General features: G+C 47.5%; 1 long non-coding RNA gene across 1 annotated transcript; it reads right to left on the bottom strand.

The window, feature by feature from the left end:
* Positions 1–973: 973 nt before the first annotated feature.
* Positions 974–8306, bottom strand: LOC309338667. Its single transcript, XR_014155002.1, has 2 exons — positions 8025–8306; positions 974–1171 (listed from the first exon to the last, which is right to left on the bottom strand). It is a non-coding gene; the product is annotated as an uncharacterized lncRNA (long non-coding RNA).
* Between the last annotated feature and the right edge of the window lie 3336 nt (positions 8307–11642).

Raw genomic sequence — 11642 nt, 5'->3', positions numbered from 1 at the left:
GCAGAATACAGTGGCACTATTACTTCCCTTGATCTAGATGCTATACTCCTATTGATGCAGCCCAGAATTGCATTGGCTTTTTTAGCTGCCGCGTCACACTGTTGGCTCATGTCAAGTTTGTGGTCAACCAAGACTCCTAGATCCTTTTCACATGTACTGCTCTCAAGCCAGGTGTCACCCATCTTGTATTTGTGCCTCTCATTTTTTTTGCCCAAGTGCAATACTTTACATTTCTCCCTATTAAAATTCATCTTGTTTGTTTTGGCCCAGTTCTCTAATCTGTCAAGGTCATTTTGAAGTGTGATCCTGTCCTCTGGGGTGTTAGCCACCCCTCCCAGTTTGGTGTCATCTGCAAATTTGATCAGGATGCCCTTGAGTCCATCATCCAAGTCGTTGATAGCATAGTGGTAGCATAGTCAAGACCGCATTTTACCAGCTTCTTTACAAGAATATCATGGGGCACCTTGTCGAATGCCTTGCTGAAATCAAGGTAGGCTACATCCACTGCGTTCCCTTCATCTACAAGGCTTGTAATTCTGTCAAAAAACGAGATCAGGTTCGTCTGACATGACTTATTTTTCAGAAATCCATGCTGACTATTGGTGATCACAGCATTCCTTTCTAGGTGCTCACAGACTGTTTGCTTAATGATCTGCTCCAGAATCTTCCCTGGTATTGATGTCAGACTTTCCATCCTTTCCATCTTTCTCTATTCTCTATCATATTATAAATAACATTTTTTTAAAACCTTATTTTAACATTAAAACTAAAATACTTATATATGCTTAACTCCTTATAACATTTCTGCTAAATCCATAAAATATCAATCCACCATACAGAACGAAATTAATTCGTTCTGCGAGTTTTTTCGTCTAGCGATTTTTTTGTCTTGCGAAGCACGAAATCCCATAGGAATGCATTTAAAATCAATTAATGCGTTCCTATGGTCAAAAAAAGTCCAAACAAAGCCAAATTTGGTACAAAAAGAGTTTATTAACTGCTCTTTAAAGTCACACATACTGTAAAGAGCATTTCAAAAATTGAAGGAACAATAAATTAAGTTTCTAAACATGACAGAAAAACATTTAAAAATCAACAAAGTGTACAGTACATTTTCTAAGACTCTGGGGGACCACTCGAAGAAGGTTCCTCTTCCACTCTTTGCTTCTTGCTGAAGAACCTGTCCATGGTCTGCTGCTTCATCCGCCTTTTCAGCACCTCCCTGAAAGGCGACAGGACCCTTGTATCAAAAGTGTTCCCAAGGTCATGTGCCACGTGCTTGTCAGGGTGGTGCCGCTGTGCAAAAGCCTGCACATCCTTCCACTTCAGGCAAATGTCCCTCAGTTCTTTGGAGGACAGCCGTTCCTTAGTTGCTTCCTCCTCTTCCAGCGAGGCCCACTCCTACGTAGCCTTTGCCTGCAGTTTGACCAGCTCCTGGGTGGTCAGCTCGTGGTCGTGCTCCTCCACCAGCTCGCTGATGTCCTCCTCTGTGACCTCCAGGCCCATGGTCCTCCCCAAGGAAACAATGTCCTGCACCACTGTTGACTCTGGTGCATCAGAGTCACTTGGTGCCACACAGTCCGGCCACAGGCTGCGCCAAGCGCAATTCAAATTTCTCTGGCTCATCCTGTTCCAGGCCGTGGTGATCATCTTCAAGCAGGTGACGATGTCAAAGTGGTCCTTCCAGAATTCCCGCAGGGTGATGGTGGTGCAATCAGTCACCTCGAAGCATCTCCTGAAAAGATCCTTGGTGTAGAGTTTTTTGAAATTGGCGATTGTTGTGACGTGGGGTTTGTGATTTCAGCTCTCTTGACATATTATGCTGGAGACAGTTCTGTAGTAACACTTCTTTATTAAAGCAACAAGACTGAGACTTGAGGAGGGGAGAGCTACATTTATAGGGACAGGGAACTAGCTAGAAAGGATACATTTTGGAGGGAACAATATCAGGCAATCACAGTCCTGCCTTTTGGAGGCAACCAATAAGACAGAGGATCCAAATACAGCAGCTTAAATGAACCAATGGTAGCTGTACCCTCTGGAACCAAAAGGCAGTTACTTTACCCTAATGCAAATACAAACAATAATAATACAGATATAAAATCCTTTGACTCAATACACAACACCCCTCCCCCCCTAGTGAGCACAGCAGACGTAATCTCTCAGGTACTGTGGGGTCCTACGACTTCTACTTGATCTCCTGACAACTGGTGTTGCCGGTTCTGGATTGGGTGTCACCTGTAGGGGGGCTGCTATAGGGGTTTCGTCAGGAACAGATGGAGTTCCAGACATCTCAGGGTCCCCTACCTGTACCTCGTCATCCTGAGGACTAGCAGACCCTGGTTCATTTGCTGAAGCCCCTGGTGATTGCACCTCTGGGCCATTTTCACTCTGGTCTTGCAGCTCTGCGTCGTTAGCCAGGGATGAATTATCAGACTCCTCCCTGCTGAGCGCCCGGTGCCTCAGCTGATCTATATGTCTCTTCCAAACTTGCTCATTTTCCAAGGTCACATAATAGGACACAGGTCCACTAGCCCGGGTGACCACACCAGCCACCCACCACAAACCTTGTGAATAGTTCCTCACCCAGACCAGATCTTCAGGGGCGAAATACCTTGTTGTGTCAGTCTCAGCCTGGAGGTTTGCTCTTGAATTACGGTTTGGCATTTTATCCGGGTGGACATAATCCAGCACCGTTACCAATCTTCTACCCAAGAGCAGCTCAGCTGGCGACTTGCCCGTCGCAGTACACGGCGTCGCATGCTGCAAAAATAACATTCGCGCGATGCGAGCTGACCAGTTACCCTCCATTAAGCGCGCAATGGATTCTTTGGCTGTTCTTACCATGCGCTCCGCCTGCCCATTGGAGGATGGGTGAAAGGGCGCGGATGTGACCCCTCTTATGAAGTTATCAGCCAAGAATGCCCTGAATTCTTGGGATACAAAAGCTGCCCCATTATCTGATACAATGGTCTCAGGTAACCCGTGGGTTGCAAACAGCTGCCTCAACACCTTGATTACGGCAGCTGATGCCATGCTAGGGACCATCGCCACTTCTAACCATTTGGAATATGCATCGACGATAACCAAAAAGACCTTCCCCTGGAATGGCCCAGCAAAATCTGGACTGCTCCCACCAGTGAACTGGTGCTCTGGCCACTTCTGGCCGCACCTCTTGGCATGCCTTGCATGTTCGTACCCATTGCTCTATGTTCTGGTCCATTCCAGGCCACCACACATAACATCGGGCTAGCGACTTCATCCTGACCATTCCCGGGTGTCCCATGTGAAGCGTCTCAAGAACCCTGTTTCTCAGTGGTGCTGGGATGATCACCCTATCTCCCCATAGGAGACAACCCTTATGCATGGATAACTCGTGCTGCCTTGTCGCATAAGGCCTGAATTTGTCTTCATGCGGACCACCTGGCCACCCCCTCCATACCCAAGTGAGCACACGGGAGAGAACAGCATCTTTCCTCGTTTTCTCAGCAATATCAGTAGCCGTTACAGGAGCCCCCGGAAGTGTTTCCAGCATCATTATGTGCTCCGCTGGAGCAGGATCCTCATTGCTCCCGCCAGGAAGGGGCAATTGACTCAGCGCATCAGCGTGGCACAACGGTTTCCCCGGCACATGGGTCAAGGTGTACTGGAACCCGTTCAGGAATATAGACCAACGCAACATTCTGGGGGAGAGAATTTGTGGCGTTTGTTTGTTCGGGTTGAACAACCCCAACAGTGGTTTGTGGTCTGTTTCAATGGAGAAATGACGACCGTACACATAATTATGGAACTTTTTGATTCCTGCCACAATTGCAAGCGCCTCTTTGTCAATTTGAGCATAGTTGCGCTCCGTGGGCGACAACGTATGGGAATAGAAAGAGATGGGCTTTTCCGACCCATCCGGTTCCCTATGACTCAGCACCGCCCCCAGGCCGTATTGAGAGGCATCACATGCCAGGACCAGCGGCTTCGATTCATCATAATGAGCAAGGACGCTCTTGCTACTCAGCATTCCTTGCAAGGAGTCAAAAGCCTTCTGCTGCTCCTGCCCCCATCGCCACACATTCTTTTTCTGCAACAGTCTATGTAATGGTTCAGCTACCGAAGCTTTCTGGGGTAAGAACGAATGATAAAAGTTAATAAGTCCCAGGAATGACTGCAACTCCGTCTTGTTCTGTGGTCATGGTGCCTCGATGATGGCCTTAACCTTAGCATCTGTGGGGTGGATGCCTGATGCATCAATTTTAAACCCCAAGAATTCCACAGTTGGCACCCCAAAACTGCATTTTTCTTTTTTTAGTTGCAACCCCACCTCCTTGAACTTGAGCAACACTGCACGGACACGCGCAACCAGTTCCTGTGGGTCTTTTCCAGCAATCAAAACGTCATCAAAAAATGGCAAGACCCCCGGTAGACCTCTTAACAGGCGTTCCATGAGCCCTTGAAAAATCCCTGGGGCCACACAAACTCCAAATTGTAATCTGTTAACTCTGAACGCCCCTTTATGTGTGACAATAGTCTGTGCTTCCGCTGATTGTGGGGTTACTGGCAGCTGTTGGTAAGCTCGCGCCAGGTCAATTTTGGCGAACACCTTGCCCCCAGCCAGTTTAGCCAACAGATGTGATACGACTGGAATGGGGTATGAGTTTCCCCTGACTGCCTTATTGATAGTACATTTGTAATCAGCACAGATCCTGACTTCCCCATTTGCTTTCAGGGGCGTGACGATTGGAGTCTCCCACTTAGCGGAGTCCACGGGTGAGAGAACTCCCTGCTTGACCAATTTCTCCAGCTCTGCTTCGATCTTGGGTTGCAGTGCAAATGGCACTCGCCTTGGTTTGAGTCGGATTGGGGCCACCCCAGGGTCCAATTCGAAGTCAACTGGGGGCCCTTTATAACAACCCAGTTTTCCATTAAAGAGACCAGCAAATTCTTTGCATAATGCCTCGCTCATCTCGGGGCAGGTTTGGATTGAATTAAGCCCTGATATACTCAGTCCCAGGGCGGGGAACCAGTCAGTGCCCAGGAGACTGGGGCGACTGCCCTTCGCAACCACCAGTTTGAGTACTGCCTGTTTGTCCCGGAACTGTACTCTCACGGCACACATTCCCATGACATGGATGCGGCCCGCTGAGTATGACTGCAAAGTTGCCGGGAAGGGCTCCAGAGGGGGCAACTTACCCCTGGGGAAGAATGTCCTCGCGGTCTGGTCCGACACGATAGTGAATCCAGATCCGGAGTCCACCTCCATGTCGCACAGCTGACCCTCAATCTTCACCTTGACGTGTGCCTTGCCTTGCGCTGGAAACTGCACGACCCTCCCGTTGATCTCCGTTATGTAGTTGCAGTCCTTTAGAACATGATTTGCTGTGGCCGATCTGCGATGCTCCAGTCTAGGTGCTCCTGTCGCTCCCAACGCCGCCGATCTACAGACCCTGGCGATGTGACCTGTCTTTCCGCACGTCCGGCACATAGCATCCCGGAAACGACAACTCTTCCGCTCATGGTTTCTGCCACAACCATGGCACCTGCCTCGGTGATCTTTGTGCACTGTGCAGGCCTGACGCACTGACTCGACCCCACGGACTGGGCTCTGGCTCGGAGTAGCCTCTAGCTCGTCCATGGCATGCGCAACTTCTATCTGTGGCTTAGGGGCCCTGCGACTGGCATCAAGCTCCTCTCTTTCATAATTCTCTGTGGCGGTGGCCTCCTTCAAGGCTGAAGCAAGGGTAACCTCTTCTTTAGCCACGATGCGTCTTCTGGCTTTCTTGCTGCTCAGACCACCGATAAACCGATCCAGGAGAGTCTCTTCCAGATCTTGGAAGTCGCAGTGCTGAGCGAGCTTCCGCAGTTCAGCTAGAAATGCAGATACAGACTCCCCAGCACGCTGCTGCCTCTTATGAAACTCCATCTGCCGGGCCATCTTGGTCTCAGTAGGCGCTAAATGGCTTGTTAGGCAGGCAAGAATATCTTTGAGAGATGTCTCACTTAGCTTCGCTGGGGCAAGCAATGCCTTGGCCAGCTTGAAGGTCTCAGGCCCACAGTAGCTCAGGAATGTGGCCCTTCTTTTGCTGGCATTGTTGATCCCTTGAGCCACTGTGAAGAACTCGAAGCGTTCGACGTAGTCTTCCCACGTGTGGGGCTCTGATGGCTGGAAGGGCTCCAATACCCTTGGACTCTCCATTGTCCTGTGGGCAGGGTCGTCTTCTCAGCCGGCCAGTGAGTCTTGTTCTTAGCTACAATCCGGACTCTGAGGCAGGGCTGCGTTTAACCGCTCCTCAGCATTCTGGATCCCACCTTCGTCGCCAGTTGTTGTGACATAATATGCTGGAGACAGTTCTCTAGTAACACTTCTTTATTAAAAGCAACAAGACTAAAACCTGAGGAGGGGAGAGCTACATTTATAGGGACAGGGAACAAGCTAGAAGGGATATATTTTGGAGGCAACCAATAAGACAGAGGATCCAAATACAGCAGCTTAAATGAACCAATAGTAGCTGTACCCTCTGGAACCAAAAGGCAGTTACTTTACCCTAATGCAAATACAGACAATAATAATACAGATATAAAATCCTTTGACTCAATACACAACAGCGATGACCTGCTGATCCATCGGCTGGAGCAGTGGCGTGGTGTTAGGCGGCAGGAACATGATGTTGATGAAGCTGAACTCCTCCAACAAGTCCAACTCAAGGCCTTTAGGATGAGCAGGGGCATTGTCCATCAGAAGCAAAGCCTTCAGCGGCAGGTCGTTGTCCAGCAGGTACTGTTTGACAGCAGGGCCAAAAGCAAGATTGACCCAGTCCACAAACAGCACACGTGTGACCCAAGCCTTACTGTTGGATCGCCACATGACACTCAGCTGCTCCTTGTTGACCTTGTGTTTCTTGAAGGCCCGTGGGTTCTCCGAGTGGTACACCAGCAGGGGCTTGATCTTCAGGTCGCCGCTTGCATTGGCACAGAAGAGCAGGGTCAGACGGTCCTTCATGGGCTTGTGGCCAGGCAACTTGGCCTCCTCCTGTGTGATGAAAGTCCTTTTGGGCATCCTCTTCCAAAACAGCCCGGTCTCGTCACAGTTGAAGACCTGCTGTGGAACGTAGCCCTCCGTCTTCACAACCTCCAGGAACTCCGCTGCAAAGTCTTCAGCCGCAGGAACATCAGAACTGGCAGCCTCTCCATGCCTGACCACGCTGTGGATTCCAGATTTTGCCTTGAACCGGTCAAACCAACCTCTGCTTGCCTTGAAGACTTCTGGCTCGCCTGAGGTTCCTGGCTGTTCCCGGACGAGGTCTGCGTGCAAGGCCTTGGCCTTCTCACAAATGACGGCCTCAGTCACTGTGTCCCCTGCACGCTGCTTCTCTTCTAACCAGATGAGCAGCAACTTCTCCACCTCCCCCAGAACAGCTGGGCGGTTCTTCACGATCCTGGCGACTCCCTTGGCTGCATCAGTCGCAAGGATCTTCTCCCTCATCTTCAGGATGGTCCCGATGGTCGATGGATTCCTTCCGTACTCCCTGGCGAGGTCTGTCACATGTAATCCACCGTCGTGCTTCCGGATGATCTCCTTCTTCATTTCCAGCGTCACCTTCTCCTTCTTCCTCTCGCTGGCCTCTGCAGCAGCAATCTTCTTGGGTCCCATGGCAGCACAGCTCCTACCTTTGTAAACTCACACACACACACAAAAAATCAGTGCTTCACATCCAAAAAATTCAAAAGCACCCAGCCACCCACCACACAGAAATTCAAACCCAGAACCAAGTCCTTGAATTCCAAACACCCCAACCCAAAATCCAAACCCCCCCAAAAAAGTTTTAAAAGTTTAACTTACCAAATGGATGCAAAAGAAGTTTTGGAAAAGCTTCAAAAATCACCAAAGTCTTCAAAAACCTCAAATGGCTGCAAAAGAAGTTTTGGAAAAGCTTCAAAAATCACCAATGTCTTCAAAAACCTCAAACCCCAGCCACCCACCCACCACACAGAAATTGCAAACCCCTCCCCAACTGTTCCCCCAGCCCCTCCCCAACTGTTGCAAACCCCTCCCCAACTGTTCCCCCAGCCACCCACGACACAGAAATTCAAACCCAGAAATTTTTTTTAAAAAAACAACAACATGGCCCAATGGTCACAAAAAATTATAAAAATTAAAAAAAAAAAAAACCCACACAAGCTCCCAGATTCTTGCAAACCCCTCCCCAACTGTTCCCCCAGCCACCCACCACACAGAAATTCAAACCCAGAATATTTTTTTTAAAAAAAACAACATGGCCCAATGGTCATAAAAATTCCAAAAAAAACCCCACACAAGCTCCCAGATTCTTGCAAACCCCTCCCCAACTGTTCCCCCAGCCACCCACCACACAGAAATTCAAACCCAGAATATTTTTTTTAAAAAAAACAACATGGCCCAATGGTCATAAAAATTCCAAAAAAAACCCCACACAAGCTCCCAGATTCTTGCAAACCCCTCCCCAACTGTTCCCCCAGCCACCCACCACACAGAAATTCAAACCCAGATTTTTTTTTTAAAAAAAAAAACATGGCCCAATGGTCACAATAAATAAATAAAAAATAAAAAAAACCCACACAAGCTCCCAGATTCTTGCAAACCCCGCCCCCCAACACCAAGTCCTTGAATTCCAAATACCCCAACCCAATATCCAAAACCCCCCCAAAAAGTTTTAAAAGTTTAACTTACCAAATGGATGCAAAAGAAGTTTTGGAAAAGCTTCAAAAATCACCAAAGTCCTCAAAAACCTGAAAAAAGGCTACCAAACCGCGTGCTATGAGTTGCTCCTCGAAGTCAAGTCGCAACTGCACCTCTTCAAGCAATGCACCCTGGGTATTAACGGTTTTAAGAAAAAGGAAACAAACTTGCTAGACGTTTTTGTCTTGCAAAGCAAGCCCATAGGGAAATTCGTCTTGCGAAGTACCTCAAAAAACGGAAAACTCTTGCATCTAGCGAGTTTTTCGTCTTGCGAGGCATTCGTCTTGCGGGGCACCACTGTATTTCTATATATAAACTTTAAATTTTCCAATCTTCTTCCATCAACTCCTCTCCCTGGTTTCGGATTCTGCCAGTCCTTTCCGTCAATTCCATATAGTCCATCAACCTGGAGATCTTATGTCCGAGGCTCTTAACTCTTTTCCAGGTCCCTTCTGCAGATCTTCTTCATATTCTTTAATGCTAGAGAGCAAATCTCGAGAGAACTCCATCCTAACAATACTTTTATTCCTTCTGGACAGTTCAGCCAAATTTCCATAGTTGAAGCTAGGGTTTATACAGTGTTTCAGGACGTATTTCAAGATTCCTCCAAATCCAAAGGCCCCCAAAACTTCAATCTCCTCCAAATCCAAGTCCATGTCCCAAAAGTCAATTAATCCCTGGATAGAGGGATCTTTCCAACTTTCCTTCTTCAGTCCAAGCCGGGATCCAATCCTCAAAATCTGGCTTTTTCTAGATTCAATCATAAAAGGCCTCAATTTATAGTCCTCAATTTGCTTCTGTAAAACTAAGGATCCCGCTTGTGTTATTTTAGGTTCAAAAACAACGACTTTCTCCTTTTCCTCCACCATTTGTTCTGCCAAAGTAGGTTCCTGTGCCAGGTCCTGAATTATTTCTGTGTTGGTGCTCGCTTTTTGTCTCAAATTAGTCACTTTCTGTTCCAAATTATCAATTTTAAAAGTCATGTCATCCGTCTTTTTATGAAGCTCTTCCAGCAAATAGTTTATCTTACATAATGCAGTCACAATAACTTCTCCTATCAACATTTTGAATGGTCCAAGGTCAATCTCTGGTTCTCAGAATCCTTATCTTGCAGCTGGAAACCTCCCAGTTACACTCCTATAACAATTTCAAAGGCTCCCTCTAGAGGGAAACAGTCTCCACTTGTATCAGTTCTTTCAAGCACAACTCAAGCAATAAACATAGTTTCGATGTTCAGTTACTTTTCCCTCCATGGACAATGGACAATGGAAACAGTATCTTACTCTTATTTTAGCTAGCTGTCAAATCCGTTCTGTCAATAAACTTTCCCCAAACGTCATCTGGCAGCCCGTTCCCAGGTTCGGAGCTGTGGTAATTTGATTTTCCCCTCACTCCTGCAGGCTTACTAAGTTCAAAATTTCCCCCCTCTTCACCTGCCTCCAAGGGGGGTTTTGTATTTTTAACCGATGGAGATTTAATCCTTTGTCAAAAGCTTTCAAAGACTTTAGCTTGTAACTTCTTTGCTTCAGTCTATTTACAAAAGCAGAAGGCGGACTTCCTGTTTATTACCTTCCCGCTTCGGCGCCAAATTAAGGTATTTAAAGATCCAATTTTCCGTTCTACTCACGGGTAGTTGTTTAAAATCCAATTGTCCACAGGAAAAAGTCAGCGCTCTCCAGCAACAGCAATGCGGCTTCACTCCGTGAAAGAAGCAGTTGATTCAAAGCACCGCGCCACTCACCCCACGTCGCTCCGGATTCCCAAAACAGGGTTTCCCCACGAGTAGGGGAGGTGCAAAAGGTGCCAGCTGAATCCCAGGTTCACAAGCTTCTCCCGCTTGTGATTTCAATGGGTCTCCACCTTCGCCGTGGCGGTCAGACCCTGTTTTTCACGGAGTAAGTTCCTCCCGATCAGAGGAGCTCAGCCATTGCCGGAGGCGCCAACCCGGAAGTCCCCAGCCTTGTTATTTTTATTAATGGATTAAAAAAAAAGGCATTAAAAATACTGCTAAATATGCCAAGATCCACATTGTTCTTAGCAAATATTTATCTTGCTCATGTATGCTGATTTTGTATCTGTTTACAGTCCAAGTTTCCTACTTTTGGCTTGAAGAACCATAACCTCCACCTGCCCCATGTTAACCAAGGACAGTCCCTATTTTACAGGTATCTGTTCTGCCCCATTTTGCCGTTGTGGGAGGTGCTGGTGGCATCATAACATTTACTAGTGTTGTTGCATTAGTTTCCCTTGGGTCTAAGGGGTTTCAAGGCTCGATGGGGAGTAGCTCTGGACTCGAGGGACACGCTTGTGCCTCTGTCCAGATGCTCTACTGCCCTTGCATTCCCTCCACAACAGCCTAGGCAGATTCCCTGCCTTATTAGACAGTACACAGAGGGGCCACCAGAAAAAAGTATGCTTCTAGGTGAGTGAGCTTAATCTCACGTTAAGATCTCTGAAAGAAAAATAACAGTATGGATCACATTAAGAGACCTGTTTGGAGTGAATTGGACAATGTTGAGCTTTTGGGTGATACCTATGACCCCAGTTTTGAGTATCAATTACTCAGTTTGTGAGGTGCTGCAAAACGTGGGGGTTTGCTGCAAAATGCTGCAAAACTTTGGCACCAGTTTCAAGGGGATCCCAAATTTGGGGTTCATAGTTAATGAAGCTATAGTTGACCCAGCACTGGAGTTGCTGTTATGTATGTCTCTTCTCTGTTTCAGAGCTAGAAGGTAAAATTATTGTAATTTTTCTTATTATTTGATCATCCGGCTTCACCCAAAGATACGCAAAACTGGTAAGGAGCAGGGAAAAGCCTAGAGTAGCAAACAGCAAACTGTCTTTTAAAGGGCTGTCAGACGGCATTCCTCTTTTGTGGACAGTCCGTGTGATGTAGTAAGTCCTGAAAGTCCAGGGTTCAAACCCCCCACTCAGCCAT

This window comes from Podarcis erhardii (assembly GCF_964252035.2).
Source record: "Podarcis erhardii genome assembly, chromosome: 3".
NCBI classification, from domain to species: Eukaryota; Metazoa; Chordata; class Lepidosauria; order Squamata; family Lacertidae; genus Podarcis; species Podarcis erhardii.
This window is presented reverse-complemented; position numbering and strand designations above follow the sequence as displayed.